General features: G+C 49.0%; 1 non-coding gene across 1 annotated transcript; it reads left to right on the top strand.

The window, feature by feature from the left end:
- The first annotated feature begins 13082 nt into the window (after positions 1 to 13082).
- TRNAE-UUC (transfer RNA glutamic acid (anticodon UUC)) lies at positions 13083 to 13154 on the top strand. The gene has a single exon. It is a non-coding gene; the product is annotated as a tRNA-Glu (tRNA).
- Positions 13155 to 19607: the final 6453 nt, after the last annotated feature.

Here is a 19607-nt window from a genome sequence, read left to right as displayed (position 1 = left end):
GGTGGAGCAAATGCCGGTATGGGGAGTGCTCTGGTGGCTCAGCATGTTAAGGGTCCAGTGTTGTCACTGCAGCGGCTTGGGTCACTGCTGTGGCGTGGGTTTGATCTCTGCCCCAGGAACTTTGAACACTGTGGTGTGGCCTTAAAAAAAAAAAAGGAAATGCTGGTATGACAGAGTTCACTATTCTTGTAAATCTGCTGCTAAAAGCACATGAAAAATGCTTCTGTGACAGTTGGGTGTCAGTGATAAAATGTATGGCCAATAAGTATTTCCCCATTAACATATCTCAGCCTCTTCATGAGATCTCATTAGTTTTCCCCCAAGGTGGGTGACTAGGTGAATATAAAGGGGTCCTAGCACCGAGGGATTTGATCTAAATCTGGGGTAGAGCCAGCATCCCAGCATCACAGGACAAATCCTTTGATCTTCAGTACTTTCTATTGAAAGATTTGCAATTAAAAAGAGGTAAAGAGGGAGTTCCCGTCATGGCTCAGTGGTAAACGAATCCAACTAGGAACAATGAGGTTTCAGGTTCAATCCCTGCCCTTGCTCAGTGGGTTAAGAATCCGGCGTTGCCGTGAGCTGTGGTGTAGGTTGCAGATGAGGCTCGAATCCCACGTTGCTGTGGCTCTGGTGTAGGCCGGTGGCTACAGCTCCGATTAGACCCCTAGCCTGGGAACCTCCATATGCCACGGGAGAGGCCCAAGAAATGGCAACAAGACAAAAAAAAAAAGGTAAAGAGGAGTTCCCTCTCTGATGCAATGGGATCTGTGGTGTCTCTGGAGTGCTGGGACACAGGTTCGATCCCTGGCCAGGCACAGTGGGTTAAGGATACAGTATTGGTGTAGCTGTTGGGTAAGTCCCAACTGTGGCTCAGGTCTGACCCCTGGCACAGGAACTCAATATGCCCTGGGGAGGCCAAAAAAGAAAACGAATTGGAGGGCAGGGGCAGGGGAATTGGAAAATTCTGTAGTATTGAGGTATAGGGAAGTCAGAAGTCTTACACACATGGTTTAATTTAAATTTGACTCAGCAGAGCAGCCAGTCTGTGGATTTTACATCTGCTTTGGCCATTGAGGAAGGGAATGCATCTGAGAGTCAGAATGGAGTAACTGTGGTTCAGACACGCAAGGTGAAACGAGGTGGCTATTGTAGACACGATCTTAGACGTGTTCCGTATTACGGAAAAGTTGAGTTTTCTGAACTGTCTTGCAGACCAGGACAAAAACCACTCGCAAGCACAGTAATTATCTCAGAATGCAGTTACTACTTGTATTTTGCTCCCTGGTCACGCTCTCCCCTGTGCTGTGCCTGTTATATGTCTTACATTTTGTCCCTAGTCTGAGTGAAGGGAATCTATTCAAGGGCTTTCAGCAACCCTGGTCTCACTGTGACACGAGTCTAATCGCTGGGTCCACAGTGAGGTGCCCTTGTCGTCCTCCTCTGGACGCCCATGAAAAGTCAACCTGGCTACTGGGACTGTGTGGGGACCCCTGACCCTGAGGGGAAGACTCACACGACTTTCCTGTCTCTCGTGCCAGTACATTAGAAGGCCCCCCGTTGGTAAACATCACTGCACACCTGACTGCCCTTGACACCCCCTGCACCGCACCCTGAGCTATGCTGTATGGAGTGGAATAGATTGGCTTCTGGACACACAATTCCAATTATTGGGACTAACTGGGTTTTGCGTTTTTGTTTGGAAAGACTTACTGGGTCCATCCCTATGGCACTGAACGTAACATGGGGGGGCAGCCCTGCCCCCTGACTAGGCCACCAGAATGTTCCTTTTACAGCCAGAGCGCCTCTCCCTGTGGGCGTGGCTCTGGGTGTGTGAGAACCAGGTGATTTTCTGGATAGTATGCGTGGTCTCTGGATGCAGTGGCCCCTACATTGCTGACCCCAAGGATATTGCACAAGGGGGGCGGACCAAGATTGTAAGGGCGTGCAGTGTATGAAGGGACGGAGTGTCTGGTTGGGCCACTCAGGATGGCTGTTCGCTTACTCTCTGTCCATCCCAGCCCGACCCATGCCTGCCTCACCTGGACCCTGTGCCCTTGACCAACCTTCCCACAGACTTGGCCCCTGGCCCAGCTGGAGATTGTTCTTACCAAAGGGGCAGTGAGGGCCGTGCCCCTCCCTGGTTTCCCTGGTAACCAATGAGCCCACCTGACCCGAGTTCCCCCATAACTGGCAACCTCCCCTCCACCTTAGGAGCGAAGCCTGCGGCCACGGTCTACCCATCATCCACTGCATACGGTGGGGTGTGGATCCAGGACCTGGGTTCGGACGGGTAAGTTCCCCCGTTCATTAAGCCACTGATGTCTCTGACTCCAGGCTCTTGTTCGGTTTTAAAGCTGAACAAGTACAGGCTTTGAAGGCTCTGGGTGCAGCCCAAGAGCTCCTGAGGGAATGCGGTACAAGAGAAAGTAATTACAAGGGCGCTTTTGAGGAAAGACTCCCAGACTCTGCTGGGCTCCAGAGCCATTTTAGAGATGAACTCATCCTGAGGGTAGAAATGTCAGGTTATGCCCCACAGGTCCACGAGCAGGCAGGGTTGCTCACAGTGCCGCCCTTAGATTGACACGACATGCTTAATTTGTCTAACGGACTCGCATATATGGGAGAGACTTTAATCCTCAAGTCTGTGACCACATCAACAACAACTGCCATCTGTCGCCTATCGTGGGCCAGGTTATGGGCTAATGCGTTTTGCATATATTTCCTTTTAAGGCTCACGAAAGCCCTGTGAGAAAGTTACTGCCATTTCCCTGGCCGTCACGCTGCAGAACACACAGGCTGGGGAAAGTGCAGGACGCCTGTCTGGGGGGGCGGCTGAGGTGTTGAGTACTTGACCATTCTGCTCAGTAGGTGGTTTTTCATTCCTGGAGCTAGCGAATACCCAACACGGAGAAAGTCGTCCCATTCGGGATTACTAGATGGCAAATGTGGGCTGCCTCATCTTCAAAAGGAGGGGTAGGTAGAGAGGCAATCAGCTCGGGGAACCAACCTTCCCATCTAGCATTGTTGGAAGGCAGGTGAAACTGGGTCGGGAAGTGGGATGGCAACTCTTTCCCCCCTCCCAAGCCCAGGTGGGTAGAGCTGAAACCCGAAGGGCGTGGGGCAAGGACCGCTGAGACATTCAACCTCCGGAGGCCCCGCCTCTCTCGACCGGGCCCCGCCCCTGTTCCCACGCCCAACCCTGCGGTCACGCCCAACCTGCGGCCACGCCCTCTAGACCACCCCTCTCCGGCAGCCCCCAATCCTGGTACCTAGCTGAACTGCTCCCTCTGCAGTCCCAGGGGTAAGAGGCTCCTAAAAGACGTTTTGGGGGGTTTTGCTTCCAGAAGCTTTCCAGGCATAGATGTGAGTGGGCAGTTCTGTCCTTCAGAGAGAGCCTTCGAGATGCTAGGATGAGAGAGGCTTCAGAAATGCTGAGGCTTGGGTCCTATCTGCAGAGATTCTACGTCAGTGCCTGAGGTGCCACCTGCGCGGGGGATTGGCAAATCTTTCCAGGTGATTCTAAGGAAGCCAGGGCTGAGGATCACAGCCTCACACTAGGAAAGCAGCGGTGCTAGGAGTATTGAGAAGATGCCATCTCTTAAAAATAAAAGGTGATTATTACCACATGACAGCAGATTCACCCTTGAAAAGGATGGCAGCCACCACCACTGATTTTTTTTTTCCCAAAAAAATTTTCCAACCGTTTAAAATAAGTTGGTGGAAATTATGGACATTTTTTCCCCCTCCCAACAGATAATTTGTGTCACCTGGTGCTTTTTGGAGTTTGCTTATGTTTTGATACTTCCAGTGCTGTGGGGGTTCCAACACTGGCTGAATTAGAGCTTGTGTGGTTTGCAGGCAGCTAACATGTACTGTATCCAAGTGCTTTTGCACTTGGATTAATTGAAGGATCTGACGTCAAGAAAACACAGCTGCTGGAGTTCCCATTGTGGCGAAGCAGAAACATCCGACTAGTAACCATGAGGTTGTGGGTTCGATCCCTGGCCTTGCTCAATGGGTTAAGGATCCAGTGATCCGTGAGCTGTGGTGTAGGTCGCAAACACGGCTTGGATCCTGCATGGCTGTGGTGTGGCATAGGTCAGCAGCTGTATCTCCCATTCAACCCCTAGCCTGGGAACCTCCATATGCCACAGGTGTGGCCCTAAAAAGCAAAAAAACAAGAGCGAGAGAAAGAAAATATAGCTGTAGCTCCTGCCTTAGCATCTGGAAATCCTGGAAGTCCCCACAGTGGTTCGCTGAGACATTTCAAGTGCATTTGATGGTGAATATCATTTTGGTGATTATTTCAAATGTTGCATCTGGCTCTCGGATGTATCAATTATGAAAGTAGAACGCTGGAAAGCAGAAGTGCAGAACCACTCTTGGTGGGGAGGGGGCCTGTGGGAGGGTGGCTCATGAGGACATGAAAACGATTTAGGTGACATAGGGTCTGGGCACAGGGCAGGAGGGTTCAGAAACAAGGACGCCTGCAGCAAGCAGAGAAAGCCCTGGTGGGAGAAAGCCTGTCTCTGATCTCTGGTAGAGGAAGAAGGTGGGGAGGGTGCAGTGAAATCTCCCAACAGCCCCTCACCCTCCCTTAGTCCTCAGAGGTTCAGCTCTTCCAGCGGCCCTGCCCGCCCCTCCCACAGCCACTTCACCTGGAATCCTTGGGTATAGAGACAGGTGCCCAGCTCCTTGCCCCTGCTCCCAGTTTCTCTCTTTGCTTCAGAGAAGACCTTCTGCAGAGCCATGTCTGGGTCTCCCCCTCATTCCCACCCCTTCCCTGGAACCTCTCCGTCTAGTGGTCCCCTAGTGGTCCATATTGCCACACCCAGAGCTCGTCCTTCAGTCCCCATCTTGGCTTGATTCACAGGCTTTACCTACAAATATTGCATATTAGACAAATAAGATGAAGTCCCTTTTCTATGAGGACGGGCAACAGAAAACAATCTGTACCTTTGCCAATAGGGCAGTAGAAACACAGATCAAGCAGCGTGTGGACGAGCACAGTCCTGCATTAACTGCTTCTCCATAGCGGCTGTTTAATCATACTCTGTTTGAGCCGGCACTTAAAGGGGTTTTCAGTGCTGCTCCTTAAGGCTGATTATGAAACCAAAGCACCTCTGACTCAAACCCAGCCCACACCTAGACTGGGACGTGAACCCATGGTTTTTTTTTTTTTTTTTTTTTAATCAGAATCACTCACCTGCTGTCTGTATTTACTGAGGCTCAGGTTTGTTGTGCCTCAGTGATAGGCAAGAAATAGATTAAGATAGAGGACACTTGTGAGGGATGCAAGCGGGCAGGTGAGGAGGCTCGGCCCGGAGGATTAGGGGGGGCTACAGTTCTCTAAGCCAAGGGAAGGGGGAAGTGGGAAAAGACGCCCCTCTTCCTTATTCTTTGAGTAGACGTCAGGCTTACCTTATTAGTGCTCCTTTGTATCGGGTAAGAGACTTTTTTTCTTTTTTTTCTTTTTTTTTGGTCGTTTTACCATTTCTTGGGCCACTCTCGCGGCATATGGAGGTTCCCAGGATAGGGGTCTATTTGGAGCTGTAGCCACCGGCCTATACCACAGCCACAGCTACACGGGATCTGAGCTGGGTCTGTGACCTACACCACAGCTCACGGCAACGCCGGATCCTCACCTCACTGGGCAAGGCCAGGGATCGAACCCGCAACCCCATGGCTCCTAGTCGGATTTATTAACCACTGCGCCATGACGGGAACTCTGGGTAGGAGACTTTTTTGACCTATGAGGTCAAACTAGGACTGTCATTGGTGCTTCCCCAGATCAGCAGAAGGGTGGTAACAGATGCTAAAATATGCTGAATCATCTCGGGTTTCCCTATAATGAGGGTCCCCTATTTGGAATGTCCTCTTTGCCTTAAATTCCTGTCCAAGGTCCTAAAGATCATTATCCTGCTGAACTCGAATGCAGGCCCCATTTGATCTTCCATGTAATGACCTGAGGCATAGCTCATGCTTTTATTTATGGTTTTATACTTAAGCAAGCCTGCTTTGTTCTGATGGATTTCTTGAACAATTATTAACTCACAGTGGTCTCCCAAAGTTCCCGAGGTCTCCCTCTTTATCTATGGTCCCCCACTGGGACTCCTACAACTGCCTGTGTAACTAGCCCACTCCATCCCTATCAATAGATTTAAAAGGAGAGGCAGAAAAGGGCCTTTCAGGCCTGGTCCTTGCTCTTTCTGAAACAGAACCAGTACCTTGAGAAGTGCTTTTTCGCCCTTGCCATCAGCTCAGGTAAACCAAGCCAAGAGGGACTATTTTACACTCAAAGAGTTCATGCACCTGGAGATGGAGTCAGGGAATGAGACTTTAGGGAATACATAGGTCCTTGTACGGTGGCTGCAATCAGACAATCATTTCTACCAAGGAACAGGGTCACGCAGTGGAAGGAGCCTGGCCAGGTTCTAGAGGAAGAATGTCCTTTCAGTGAGGGACACCAGAAAAAGTGCTCTGCCCTCCTTCTGCCCCATTTGTCTAAAATTCTTCAAGGAGACCCTCTCAAACAAAGCAAGACATTCTTGCCCTGCGGGATCTGGCTATTACCAGCCCTTCACCTCAGCTCAGACCACCTGCCAAGGCGCTCCCTCTGTTCCAGCTGCCCTGCTGTCTGGTCTGCCCATGAAACAAGCCCCAGCCACAAACTGCTCCTCTGCCTGGAATCCTCTCTCCAGAAACCCTCCATCAGGGGCCCTGCTCTGAACACCCTCCACTGTGTAATCCTCGGGGGAGCTGGCACTCCCCCAAGTGGTGTGAAGTAGTCAGTAAAAATTTCAGTGCAGGAATTAAAGTCCCTGTACACACACACACAGGAGCCCAAAGGATCTTCCACAGAACATGAGACACCATGCTTTTCCATCGACCCTGGTGGAACGGGGTGGGAGAATCGCAAATTTCTGCCACCCGTGACATCCAGAGCTTAAAGAACCCCTTGAGTTGTTACATTTTAGGAAACAACTGTTCACTTGCTGCCACCTGGTGGTCATGTATGGAACTTCCTCCAAGAGACAAACTGCTCCTCACTAAATCCAACTTCTTTCATCTCAGCTTTGCCCACAGCTGTACAAGTGTGCGGGCGCACACACCCCACCACATTATGCGTCCCATGGTCCTGGATGAATGTGTTAGGTAGATAGCATTTGTCTTCTTTTCAGGGCCTCCCTGATGGGAACTACTCCCTATCTCCCATCATTCCTATTTAGGGGAAAGTGATAAAAGCACTAGAAATTAATGTTTTCTCCATCCCTTTAGGGCTATAGGAAGAGGGCAATGTTTATTCAAAGGGTAAAGCATCCAGTGGTGGAATTCCAAGTATTAGAGGCCAGACCTGTATGGACTGAATACTGGTGTCCCTCATAAGTTGGTGTATTGACGTCCTAACCCCTGTTGTGATTGGTATTTGGAGGCAGGAGGTAATGTGGGTTGGATGAGGTCATGAAGGTGCAGCCCTCATGTTGGGATTAATGCCCTTCTAAGAAAAGACACCTGAAGAAGGTGGCCATCTGCAAACCAGGAAGAGCTCACACCAGATCCCAACCAAGCTGGCACCCTGGTCCTGAGCTTCCAGCCACTAGAACTGTGAGATTATAAATGACTGTGGCCTTTGTTACAGATGCCAGAGTGAAGAACCAAGGTGGATCCCCTGGGCACTCAATCCCACGGGCAGGAGTGGGAATCCATGCAAGGCAACCCTCTCTCCCGCGGCCATACTGTTCACTCTCCTCACCGTGAGCTTGATGCCTTTTCATTTCCACTTGCGGGATCTCTGGAGGATGTTGCACTGCCCACAGCACAGATGAAGGCCCCCAGAGCTGCAGATAAGTGGGTGGGGAAGGAAGCAGGGAACTGAGGATGACTTGGGTGAGTTCACCAAAGCCAGGGTTCCACCTAGGAAGAGTAGTCAGCCAGCAGGTAGCAGTGTGTTTTAATCAAAATCTGAACCTAAGACTCCAGGCTCCTACTCCCTCGAGAGAGGGTTCCCGCTCTTAGTCTGAAGATGGGGTTTCTATTTGAGTCCCCACGGCTGCATCAGATTCTGAGCACAGGTCACTCTCTGGCTGTCAGCAAAAGCCCTGGAGCCTTTTCCACGTGTGTGGATGTCAAGCTGCCCATCTCTGTCCTATGTTTGTGCAATTGATAATTTGTACTCGAGTGATTAATCCACCGTGACTTTCTGTTGCATTTCCACTTACTGGTGTCAACAGCTCATTCGGGTGCATTGAAGTAAAATCCAAACCCACTGCTGTCACCCCCACCCCCCACATAGCTCCTGCAAATTCTCTGCTGACACTTGTGCCTGAGCACAAGGAATGCGAAGATGTTACCTCTGTGTTTAAGGAACTCTCAGCTTGTGGGAAACCTTGCCTGTGCCCCCAGAGCCACATGAGGACAGTGGAGGAGGGTGTGGCATTTTTGTCTGCAAAAAAAATGTCATGTTGTACCCCCAAAAAAAGAAATTCTACCCTGGCATCTTTTTTTAATTTTTTTTTTATTTTTTTTAACTTTAAGTATTCTAATTTATTTTTTTAATGATTTTTATTTTTTTCATTATAGTTGGCTTACAGTGTACTGTCAATTTTATACTATACAGCAAAGTGACCCAGTTACACATACATCCATATACATTCACTTTCTCATATTATTCTCCACCATGCTCCGTCAAAAGGAACTAGATATAGTTCCCTGTGCTATGCAGCAGGATTTTATTGCTTATCCATTTCAAAGGCAATAGTTTGCACCTATTAACCCCAAATTCCCAGTCCATCACACTCCCTCCCCCTTCCCCCTGGTAACCATAAGTCTGTTCTCCAAGTTCATGAGTTTCTTTTCTGTGGAAAGGTTCATTTGTGTCATATATTAGATTCCAGATATGTGATATCATATGGTATTTGTCTTTCTCTTTCTGACTTACTTCACGTAGTATGAGAGTCTCTAGTTCCATCCATGTTGCTGCAAATGGCATTATGTTGTTCTTTTTTATGGCCGAGTAGTATTCCATTGTGTATATATACACCACATCTTCTTAATCCATTCATCTGTCGATGGATATTCTGCTGTGGCATCTTTTTAGAGTGCTTCTACTAGGATATGCCTGTGAGCACGGAGCCTGGGGTGTTCTCACTGAGCATGCATGGAGTTTCCTGTTGATACCACTGACACCCCCGTGGCCGAGCCAATTCCCCATCTCCTGGCGACCAATAACTCTGTCTCCTGGGATGATAGAGGGGATTTGCCTCCAGGAGACAGCCTGGAATGTCTGGAGATAGTTTTGGGGTCTCCCAGCTGGGGTCCTAGGGGTGCTCCTGGCATCTAGTAGGTAGAGGCCATGGGTGCTCAGGCAGGGGCCAGGGTGCTGTCCTACAATGCCCAGAACAGGCCTTCACAACCAAGAATGACCCGGTCTGAGTGTCAGCTGTGCCGAGAAGCACTCATCTTGGACGGCCTTTATGTTGGTCTCACAGGACAGGGCTCGGTAAGGACCGCTGGGTTGCACTGGTGCAGCCCTTGGCCTTGGAAGATTGTGGGTTGTATTCCACTCCCCCCCGCCAAAGCCACTCCCTTTCAGGGCAGCCCCTATGTGGGCAGGTGACCATGACACCATGGCCTCTAGGGGCTGAAGGAAGAGGTGGTCCAGATCCCCGTCACCAGGCCGCCTTCCTCAACCCTTGCTCCCTGGCTCCCTCTTTTGTGCCCCCACAATTTAGCTTTTCAGACTCTGACCCTTAAGGCCCCCTGTCACAAGTCGGGTCTGGAAGCAGGGAGAAGAGGCCCCGGCCATGGCAGGCTGCAGAGTGCTGCCCTCACAGCCGTGGTCTCAAGCGTGGGCACCCAGAAGAGGTAACTCTGGGGCTGAGGCCAGGGCTTTGCTGGAAAAGTGCACCTGTTGGTTCTGAAGCTCGGTGAGGCAGGAAAGGCCTGGGGTGACGGGGGAGCCTGCCTGGCTCCTCCCCTCCGCAGGGTGTCAGGGACCTGCCCTTTGAGCAGGGTGCCTGGGGGTGGAGGGGCCGTGGACCTGAGACTCCTTGCTCCCTCAGCAGCAGGGCGGAGGTGGGCGCTGAGCAGGAGCCCCTGTGAGGAGGGCCATGTGCCCACAAAGCTGTCAGGCCTGCTGAGAAGGGGCCCCAGGAGATAAGGGTGCAGATGGATGGGCCTGAGTCCCTGGCACCGCCTCTGTCCCCAGCAGCTTGGAGGCCCAGAGCCAGTTTTGAAGCACCTGCCGCATTTTTCTGAGACAAACGGGGTTCTTGCTCCCACGCTGGAGTCCAGCCTGACACGCCCACTTCAGAAAACCCTGTTCCCTGAAATGGTCACTCCCTCCCGGGAGAGAAGCTGTGCTCTGTGGGGAAGCTGTCATCGGAGCTATGTTGCTGGGCCAGTAGTTGGGAACCAGGCAGACAGGTGGATACGCAGGACCCAAGCAGCTGCCCTCTTGGGAGCTGCCCAGGACTGGGCTGGGTGTCCTGGGGGCACAAGGGGAGCGGGGCCCTTGGACGATGTGCTCAGGGCCTCTGTCTAATGATGTGTGTCTGTTGTTCTGGCCCTTGGCCCTTGAGGAGGCGCTGACCACAGCCGCCTGGAATTCCTTGGGGTTTTGAGAGGGTGGCTTCTGCCACTGCTGACCTGCCTCTCAGGCACAGAGCCTGCAGCATCACTTAATCTCATTGTTACCTGGCAACTGCGTGAGGTCCATGGGGGGAAACTCAGCCCCTGTCCTCAAAGAACTCAAAATCTGGCAGGAGAGGTGGGACAGCAAATAGGCACAAAGCCCCCTGGAGCCAGAGTGCCCGGCAGGGCCAGGAGGACGGCGCCAACCCCCTCCGCCCCCGCAGGCAGGGGGCTGCAGGAACAGGGCCGGACACATGCTGTTCGGTTGGGCTGGTGCCTGAGGGGAGAGGGAGAGGTGATTCTGAAAGTAGGTGGGAACCAAGATAAGAAGGGCCGTGCTCACTGAGCAACAAAGGTTGTGATGTTTCTCGGAGGCAAAAAGAAAGCGTGAGAGGATTTTGAGCTGAAAAGTGACACAATTTGCAACTTGAGAAGCATTTTGGAAGCGGGAGGGGGGGAGATGGAGGCTCGGAGGTGAGCGGGCTCGTGGGTGTGACTGCAGCCGCACAGAAGCTCAGGGGACAGTTCTCGGAGGCCAATGAGGAAGGACCGAGGTGTGGTGACTGTATTTCCAGTTGGCCCAGAGCCTCACTTCTCTTGCCTCTTCGTTCCACCTCTGCCTTCTGCAAAATTAAAACAATCTGCTTGCCCACGGATGACATTCACGAGAAGGAAATCTCTGAATTCCATCTGTGTTAGCCATTGCTCACGCAGCCAAGCACGCAGCCCTCGTTCTGTTGCCATAGCAATACCAGATGCTTCTGGCAAGATGGAGCACTGAGAAAAACTGACAACATTTTTTTTAAAAAAAAAAAGACTTTTTTTGGGGGGGAGGTGTAAATCATTTTAAAAAATGTTTTTATTATAGTTGATTTACAATGGCCTTTCAATTTCTGCTGTACAGCAAAGTGACCCAGTCATATATGTGTGTATGTGTGTATTATTAGGTGTGTCTATGTGTATATATATATATATACATAATAATATATACAAAATATATATATACTTTTTCCATACTATGTTCCAAACTGTTTTTTTAACTAGAGACCAAGGATTTAAAAAATGAGCTCAGTTACTGTCTAAGGTTCAGTCCCACTAAAGCCTATGACACGCCTTGACACGCCCCCGCTGTCCCAGGGAACCAGCACTGTGGGGGCAGCCACGCTGTCCACCACCCCGCGCATGAATCCTGCCCCTTCATGGTCTCTGCAGAATGGTCCTGCTGCAGCTTCTTCCAAAGAGGGTGCCACCCACTCCTGGTTCCCCCCGTGGTATGACAGCCAGCTAGTTCTGGGAGAAGAGCCAGTCCGCTCAGGTAAAGACCTGCACAGGCTGCAGCCTGGCCGACAGCAAGCAGCACACAGGTGACGCCAGCTCTGGGCCCACCTGGAGCTCAGGCTGCCCTCCCCTCGCAGGGACAGCCACCGGAGCAGGAGGGGATGGACGTGGCTTTCTGTCAGACCATCTTCTTGCCATTGAAGTAGCAAAGTCAGGGAGTTCCTGTTGTGGCTCAGCAGGATCAAGAACCCACCTAGTATCCATGAGGATGCACGTTCGATCCCTGGCCTCGCTCAGTTAAGGATCTGGCATTGCTGTGAGCTGTGGTGTAGGTGCTTGGAACCCATGTTGCTGTGATGTAGGCTAGAACCTGTAGTTCGGATTCGACCCCTCGTCTGGGAACTTGCATGTGCTGTGGGTGCAGCCCTGAAAAGACAAAAAGCAAAGGCAGGGAGCTTCTCTGAGCAAGTGGCCCTTCAGCTCCCCTCTCCCCCCAGACCTTTCCTCGCATCCTTCCCAGTGGGAACCGGGGCTGGAAAATGGTACCTAAGGGGAGGTGGCCAATATTCCAGAGATAAGGAGAAGGTGGCTGAGGGGACTGCTGAGAAGAGATGAGAGGGGGGCTCGAGGCTCTGAAGTCGGGGGGATGGCACTGATGTCAGTAGGCAGCTTCCAGAAGGTGGGAAGCGCCAAAGAGGCAGGAGACATTGAGTCGAGGAAGAATCCAGGCGTCATCTGCAGAGCCAAGGGTTTGCTGTCCGAGAGAAAGCCTGGAGGACACAAGAGCAACTGCCCTAGAACATGGCAAGGGAACGAATGCCCGGCGCTCAGTGCCAGGCTGTAAGGATCTGGTGTGTTCTCTCTGTTTCATTTTTGAGAGAGAAAAAAAAATTGTATGCCCCAAGCTATCGTTTGGATTTCAAGTAGGAGTTGAGCTTGGCAGTGTGGCTGGGTTTAAAACATAGAAAATACGTATTTTATTACACTAGGAAATGGATTTTGTTTGTAGAAAATAAAACTACTTAAAGAATTTTTTTTCTTAAGGGAGTTTTACTTCTCAGAGCTCTTTCTCTGATTTTGGCTTTCCCATGGGAAACCGAGATTGCTTACGGAAATGGCTCAGAGTTAGTATTTAAAAGCACGTTTAAATTTTCTATGTACGAGGGAGTTTCCTGGTGGTCTAGTGGTTAGGACTCAGCGCTTTCACTGCTGTGGTCCAGGTTCAATTCCTGGTTTGGGAACTGAGATCCCACATAAGTCGCTGGACACTGTAATCCCTCCCTCAAAAAAAAAAGTGTTTAAGAGAGATTGACTGTTTAAAATTGAAAATTGTTTTCTGATGTCCTGCATATTTTCTTTTTGATATACTTCACCCAGTAAATTCTCTCATTTTAGAAAGACCTCAGGTAGAAAGAAAAACCTTTGATATATCACAATCTAAAATCCTCAAGTGACTTAAGTTTTATTCAGATGCATAATACTAACCTGTTATTTTTTTATTTACTTTCGTGCTCTTAGTTCATTGTAAAGAGATAGAAGAATTCCCTGGTGGCACAGCGGGTTAGGGATCCAGTGTTGTCTTTGCAGCAGCGTAGGTTGCTGCTGTGGCGCTGGTTTTATCCCTGGCTGGGGAAATTCAACATCATGCCATGTGTGTGGCCAAAAAAAAAAAAAAGAGAGAGAGGGAGATAGAAATATCTAACTTTTTTTCTTTTTAAAATCTTTTTCGGCCTCGCTGAGGCATATGGAGTTTCTGAGCCACAGGTACAAACTATGGCAACACCAGATCCTTAACCCACTGTGTCAAGCCGGGGATCCAACCTGCATCCCAGTGCTCCAGAGAGGCCGCAGATCCCATTGCCCCATAGCTGGAACTCCAGAAATATCTATATTTTATAAGTTCTAAAATTCTGCATTACTCAAACACTGGAATCACTGGAGTCCCTTGGATGAATCCCAGTGCCATTGTCGTGTGGGCACAGGTGGGCCATCTGGTCGGGGTGGAAAACCATTTGCATTCCTAGCTGCCAAACCTTGGACCAGTGACCGAACCGCTCTGCCTCAGCTTCCCCATCCGGAAGAGAGGGATGTCATAGTTTGGCATCATCTGGGACTAGGTTCAGTTGCACATGATAGAAAACCCAAAATAAACTGGAAAGCAGTCTGTCCCATTCCCAGGCCCGGGCCTCCCGGAGGTGGGGTCCACAGCTGGGGTAGCAGGCAGTCTGCGGGGTCAGATGTGCAGGCTGCCTCTTGAGGCTCTTGTCTCTGTCACCTCATGGCTCAAGACGGCCATTGAAGCTCCAGGTGGGAAGAGGGAGGCAGGGAGAGGCATGCATTCCTCCCTTTAAGGTAACACTTGCTGGAAGTTGCATGACCCACTTCTAGATGATGGGCCCCACCTAGTCATGTGGCCACACCTGCCAGGAGGCAGGCTGAGAAGTGTAGAAGCAGGACCATGCATCACCTCTGTTACACAGGGCATCTGTGCCAAGGCAGTGTTGAGGCATAGAGAACAGAATTGGCAGTGCCTGGCAGCCTCCGCACCCCGAGTGAGCCTCTGCCATCACACGTGTGGTGGCAGAGGCGTTGAGGAAATGTCCTGGCCAAGAACCGCTCCTCGGCTATGTCTTGACAATTCTTTCTTACCTCTGATTTTAGACACTGGGATTGGGGTTGGGAGAGAGGCCACAGCTGTACCTTCTTTATTCAAGGACATCTGATTCACTCCATTCTGGAGTCAGGGTCCACAGTGGCCTGTGCACTGGCCATCGGCCTCTTTGAGGATTGAATTCATGAGCCGCTGCAGCTGCCAGCCCTCAGCAGCCCCTGAAATGAGAAGTGAGGCCCTCTGTGCTCTGGGAAAACTTGGCAGAGCGGGTCTTGAGATAGATATTTTCAGACGATTTGATGAGCTCATTTCTTGCATCTCCTCATATCTCGTAAAAGCACTAAAATCTTTCATGGTGACACCTGCTCCTCATGATGAGCCGTAACCTTCACAAGACTCGCTGTGACCTTCTGCGAAATGTGTTCTTGACGGCATGTGCCTCCCCCTTCGCCAAAACCTCATGTATACGGCCCTTCCCTCTGCCTCTTTGGAGTGGTTTTTCAGAGCTCTCCGAAATGCTGCCTCCTGGGCTATAGTCCTCATTTTGCCCCCAAATAAAACTTAACTCTCAACTTTTAGATTGTGCATATGTATTTCAGTTGACAGTTGGGGGTGATGAAAAAGGAGCCAGAGTAGACTTCTCTCCTTTGCCTGAACTCTATGAGGACTCAGAGCCTTGGTACCCGCAGAGGCCCTTGTGCCCAGGGCACATCCTCAGGGAGTCCAGATGAATCTGGGTGAGTCTCTTCTGGCCCTCAGATCTTCTGTATTGGTTGATAACCCTGGGCTGTATTTGGCAGTGTGTAGCAGCTAGCTGCCCCTAGTTGAAAGACATGGGGCAGAGGCGAGGGCGGGGTGATGGTTGAAAGATACTGGGGGTGGGGGGTCCTGTCGTGACTCAGGAGAAAGGAATCTGACTGGCATCCATGAGGACGCACATTTGATCCCTGGTTTCGCTCAGTGGGTTAAGGATCTAGCACTGCCGTGAGCCGTGGTGTAGGTCACAGATGCTGCTTGTATCCCGAATGGCTGTGGCTGTGGCCTAGGCCAATGGCTATGGCTCCAATTCAACCCCTAGCCTGGGAACCTCCATATGCTACAGGTGCAGCCCTAAAGAGACAAAAAAAGAAAAAAATATATACCAGGGGGAATACCCCCTCAGTGGAGCTGCTGGGGGGCCTGGTTGAGAGATACTGGGGATTACCCACCCCGTGAAAGATACGGGGTGGGTGTGGGGGCTGGGTAGAGAGATACCAGGGTTTACTCTGTTGAAACAGACTGAGTGGCTTGGGCTGAGTGTTTAGGTAAGAGGCTGATCTGAAGCCTTCCCTCAGTTCCGCTGCCTTAATAGAATTTGTCAGGCTGAAGGAGAAGATGTTAGGTGAGAGGCTTTGCTCCAAAGAAAAGGGACAAAACTCCTCCCAGTGGGTCACGGCTTTCTCAGGTGACTGAGACATTTATGGAAGTGATGGAGGCTGAGTCCTCGCACCGTGCAGGGGTCTCAAAGGGAACCCCACTCATTAATTCACACCTACCCAACTGGGGACGACTAAGAACTGGCCATTCTGCCAGTTGTGTCCTGTATGCCTGAGACCCGCGAGAGGAGGCTGAAAGAACTCTGGGCAAAAACCCAGGGAAGTCAAGCTCTCCAGAAGCACAGTGGCCCACCATACAATGTCCTTGGTAAAGCTTATCCCTGACAAGTTCAACTTTAAAATAAGAAATAGAATCTATCAAAAAAAAAAAGGGGGGGGGCAGGAGTTCTGCAGTGGCGCAGTAGAAAGGAATCCAACTAGGAACCATGAGGTTTTGGGTTCAATCCCTGGCCTCACTCAGTGGGTTAAGGATCCAGCATTGCCATGAGCTGTAATGTAGGTCGCATACGTGGCTCAGATCCTGTGTTGCTGTGGCTGTGGTGTAGGCAGGCAGCTGTAACTCTGTTTAGACCCCTAGCCTGGGAACCTCCATGTGCCCCAGGTGCAGCCCTAAAAACCAAAAACCAAACCAAAACAAAAAGGTAGGCACTTGCAGGTGTAAGTTTTGTTTGTACATAAACCTGGCTGAGGTGTTAGCGGGAAGATGGCTTTCTGATGCCCCTCTTCTTTGGGGGGTGGGGGGGTGTCGTTTCTGCTGCGCCACGACGGGAACTCCCCCTGCAAGTGTCTACTTAATTGGGTATTAAAGGAAAAAAGATGCCCTAAAAGTAGCCCCAAATGGGCTCTTTTATTGTATATGCAGTGGTTAGAGAAAGCTAGCTTGAGGCGAAAAAAAATCTTTTCAGAATTCCGACCCTGAGGGAACAAGTCCTACCAGGAGAATTTGTTTTCTCGGAGTTTGTTTGCAGAAATGAATCCGACTATTATCCGTGAGGATGTGGGTTCAATCTCTGCCTCGCTCAGTGAGTCGGAGATCATGAGCTGTGTTGTAGGCTCAGAGCTGTAGCTCTGATTCCATCCCCTAGCCTGGGAACATCTATATGCTGTGGGGGTGGTCCTAAAAAGCAAAAATAAATATGTAAATTAGGGGAGAAAAAAAAAAAAAAGAACTTTCTTCCTCTCCCTGTGCCCTGAGACCAGGGCTCTAAGGATCTCTTATCTAGACCATCTCTAATTCCTGAGACTGTGGGGAAAATGGGAAAAGCAGTCTTTTTAAAACTTATTCCAGGCATTCCTGTCATGGCTCAGTGATTAATGAACCCGACTAATATCCATGAGGACACGGGTTTGATCCCTGGCCTCGCTCAGTGGGTTAAGGATCCAGTGCTGCTGTGGCTGTGATGTAGGCCAGTGGCTATAGCTCCCATTTGACCCCAAAGTCTGGGAACCTCCATATGCTGTATGTGTGGCTCTTAAAAAGACAAAAACCAAAACCTTATTCCAACTGTTATTTATAAAGTAGTGAGTTGCACATTATCACATCCGATTCATAACTAAGCTTAGAAAGTGAATCTATGAAATCTCTGGTTGTGTCTGTCTATACATGTGTGCATTATATATGTCAAATTTTGGATGGTATTATCAAAATTATCTTGTAAATGAGCTCTACTTAATTGGCTTAAAGGAAATTAAGCATTTATATAAATTCTCAAAAATACAGAAGGTAAATGGCCAGAATTAATTTTATGTTCACATGAACTGGGAAATATTTAAATTAGTATCTGGTGTTAAAGTTAATTTTTGTTGATATAATTAATATAGACATGACTTTAGAGTCATCAACCTTAAGTATAATATGTTTATTTTACCTGGGCTTAATAGAAGTTAAATAAGATCTTGTTATAACTGTCACAAAATTGCCACCAAGAAAAATAACTTGGTATGATAAAGTTTTTATTTTTTATTTTTTTATTTTTTAATTTTTTTCCCCACTGTACAGCAAGGGATCAAGTTATCCTTACATGTATACATTTTTCCCCCACCCTTTGTTCTGTTGCAATATGAACAGGTTCCCAGGCTAGGGGTCTAATCGGAGCCGTAGCCACCGGCCTACACCAAAGCCACAGCAATGCGGGATCCAAGCTGCGTCTGCAACCTACACCACAGCTCATGGCAGTGCTAGATCCCCAACCCACTGAGCAAGGCCAGGAATCGAACCTGCAACCTCATGGTTCCTAGTCGGATTCGTTAATGACTGCGCCACGATGGGAACTCCTGCTGAGAGGTTTTTAAAAACTGGTATTTTTGATGAACTTCGTATCAAATTCTGGTTAAAGTTCTTTTGACATCAGCTAACTTTGGGATTTTTCAGAGGGCTCCTAGGCACCTCACAGGGGGAAAATGTTAAATTAGTGAGGATTATTTGGTATGTCAAAATACACAGTATTATCAAATAAGCCTCAGATTATGCAGTATGAATAAATGTCACTAACAAACATTCTAGAAATTCTATAGGTTTTGAAATTTGGATATATCCTGATACTATAATTCTAGTTATTAGCTTAAAATGTTATGCCACAGAAGTAACTATATTTGTCAGTTTCATTGTTATCAGATTTTTTAAACATGCCTTCTTAAGTCTTTTGTTATTGTAGACAGTTAATGGCTTTATTCTGATGCCTTTGCAAAAATGCTTCCTCTTCAAAAAGAGCCATAGAAGGAGTTCCTGTCATGGCTCAGAGGTTAGCAAACCCGACTAGCATCCATGAGGACTTGGGTTCGATCCCTGGCCTCACTCAGTGGGGTGGGGATCTGGGGTTGCCCAGAGCTGTGGTGTAGGTTGCAGATATGGCCACGTGGCTGTGGCTGTGGTATAAGTTGGCGGCTACAGCTCCGATTCAACCCCTAGCCTGGGAACCTCCATATGCCACGTGTGGGGCCCTAAAAGACAAAAAAAAGACCAAAAAAAAAGTAATAATAAATAAATAAAAAAGAGCTATGGAAGGGACTCTTTGAAAAGTACAAGTGTCTAATTTTCAGACCATAATGCTGAGCTGGGTAATAAATTAAAGAATTCTAATGGGAAACCTGTTGGCTTCATAAACTGTTTAAAAAAATTTGTTACATTGGACTGAGTGAACTGGTGAATATGGTTATAATTTTTAGGGTTTCTATCTGAAATAGTACTTTAAATCTGTGTTTTCCAGGTATAAAGAAACTCTTCCCCTCAAGCTAATTATGATCTACAGCAATTTGGTAAATTATACCTTTGTGAGCAGAACTGAAATATTTCACGTTCCTCTGTACCTGATCCCTCCAGAGATTGGAAACTCTAAGGTTCCCAGCAGCCTTATCAGATAAATTAAGAAGGCCACCTCACAGCTGGACTGCAGGCATCGAAAGGTATTTGGGGGACCTTAAAAGGGGAATAATTCACCTAAATATGTAAGGCAAAATCTCTGACAAGCATTTGGTTCTGACTTGCCGTGCTCTGAGAGGCCTGTGAAAGCTCAGTCTGAGATTCCTTATGAAAGTTCTAGCAAAGGCAATTTTTAGAAAAGCCTACAGGATCAACTATATTTATATAAATCATCAGGCCAAGTTTGTTGAGATGACTTAATTTGTAAATAAATTAATTTGGCTGTTTTTGATAAAAACGAGAGGTTTCAGTGGACACCTATTAATTTAATTCTGGTAATTGCGGTCTG

This window comes from Phacochoerus africanus, chromosome 12 (assembly GCF_016906955.1).
Source record: "Phacochoerus africanus isolate WHEZ1 chromosome 12, ROS_Pafr_v1, whole genome shotgun sequence".
In the NCBI taxonomy this organism is placed as follows: domain Eukaryota; kingdom Metazoa; phylum Chordata; class Mammalia; order Artiodactyla; family Suidae; genus Phacochoerus; species Phacochoerus africanus.
This window is presented reverse-complemented; position numbering and strand designations above follow the sequence as displayed.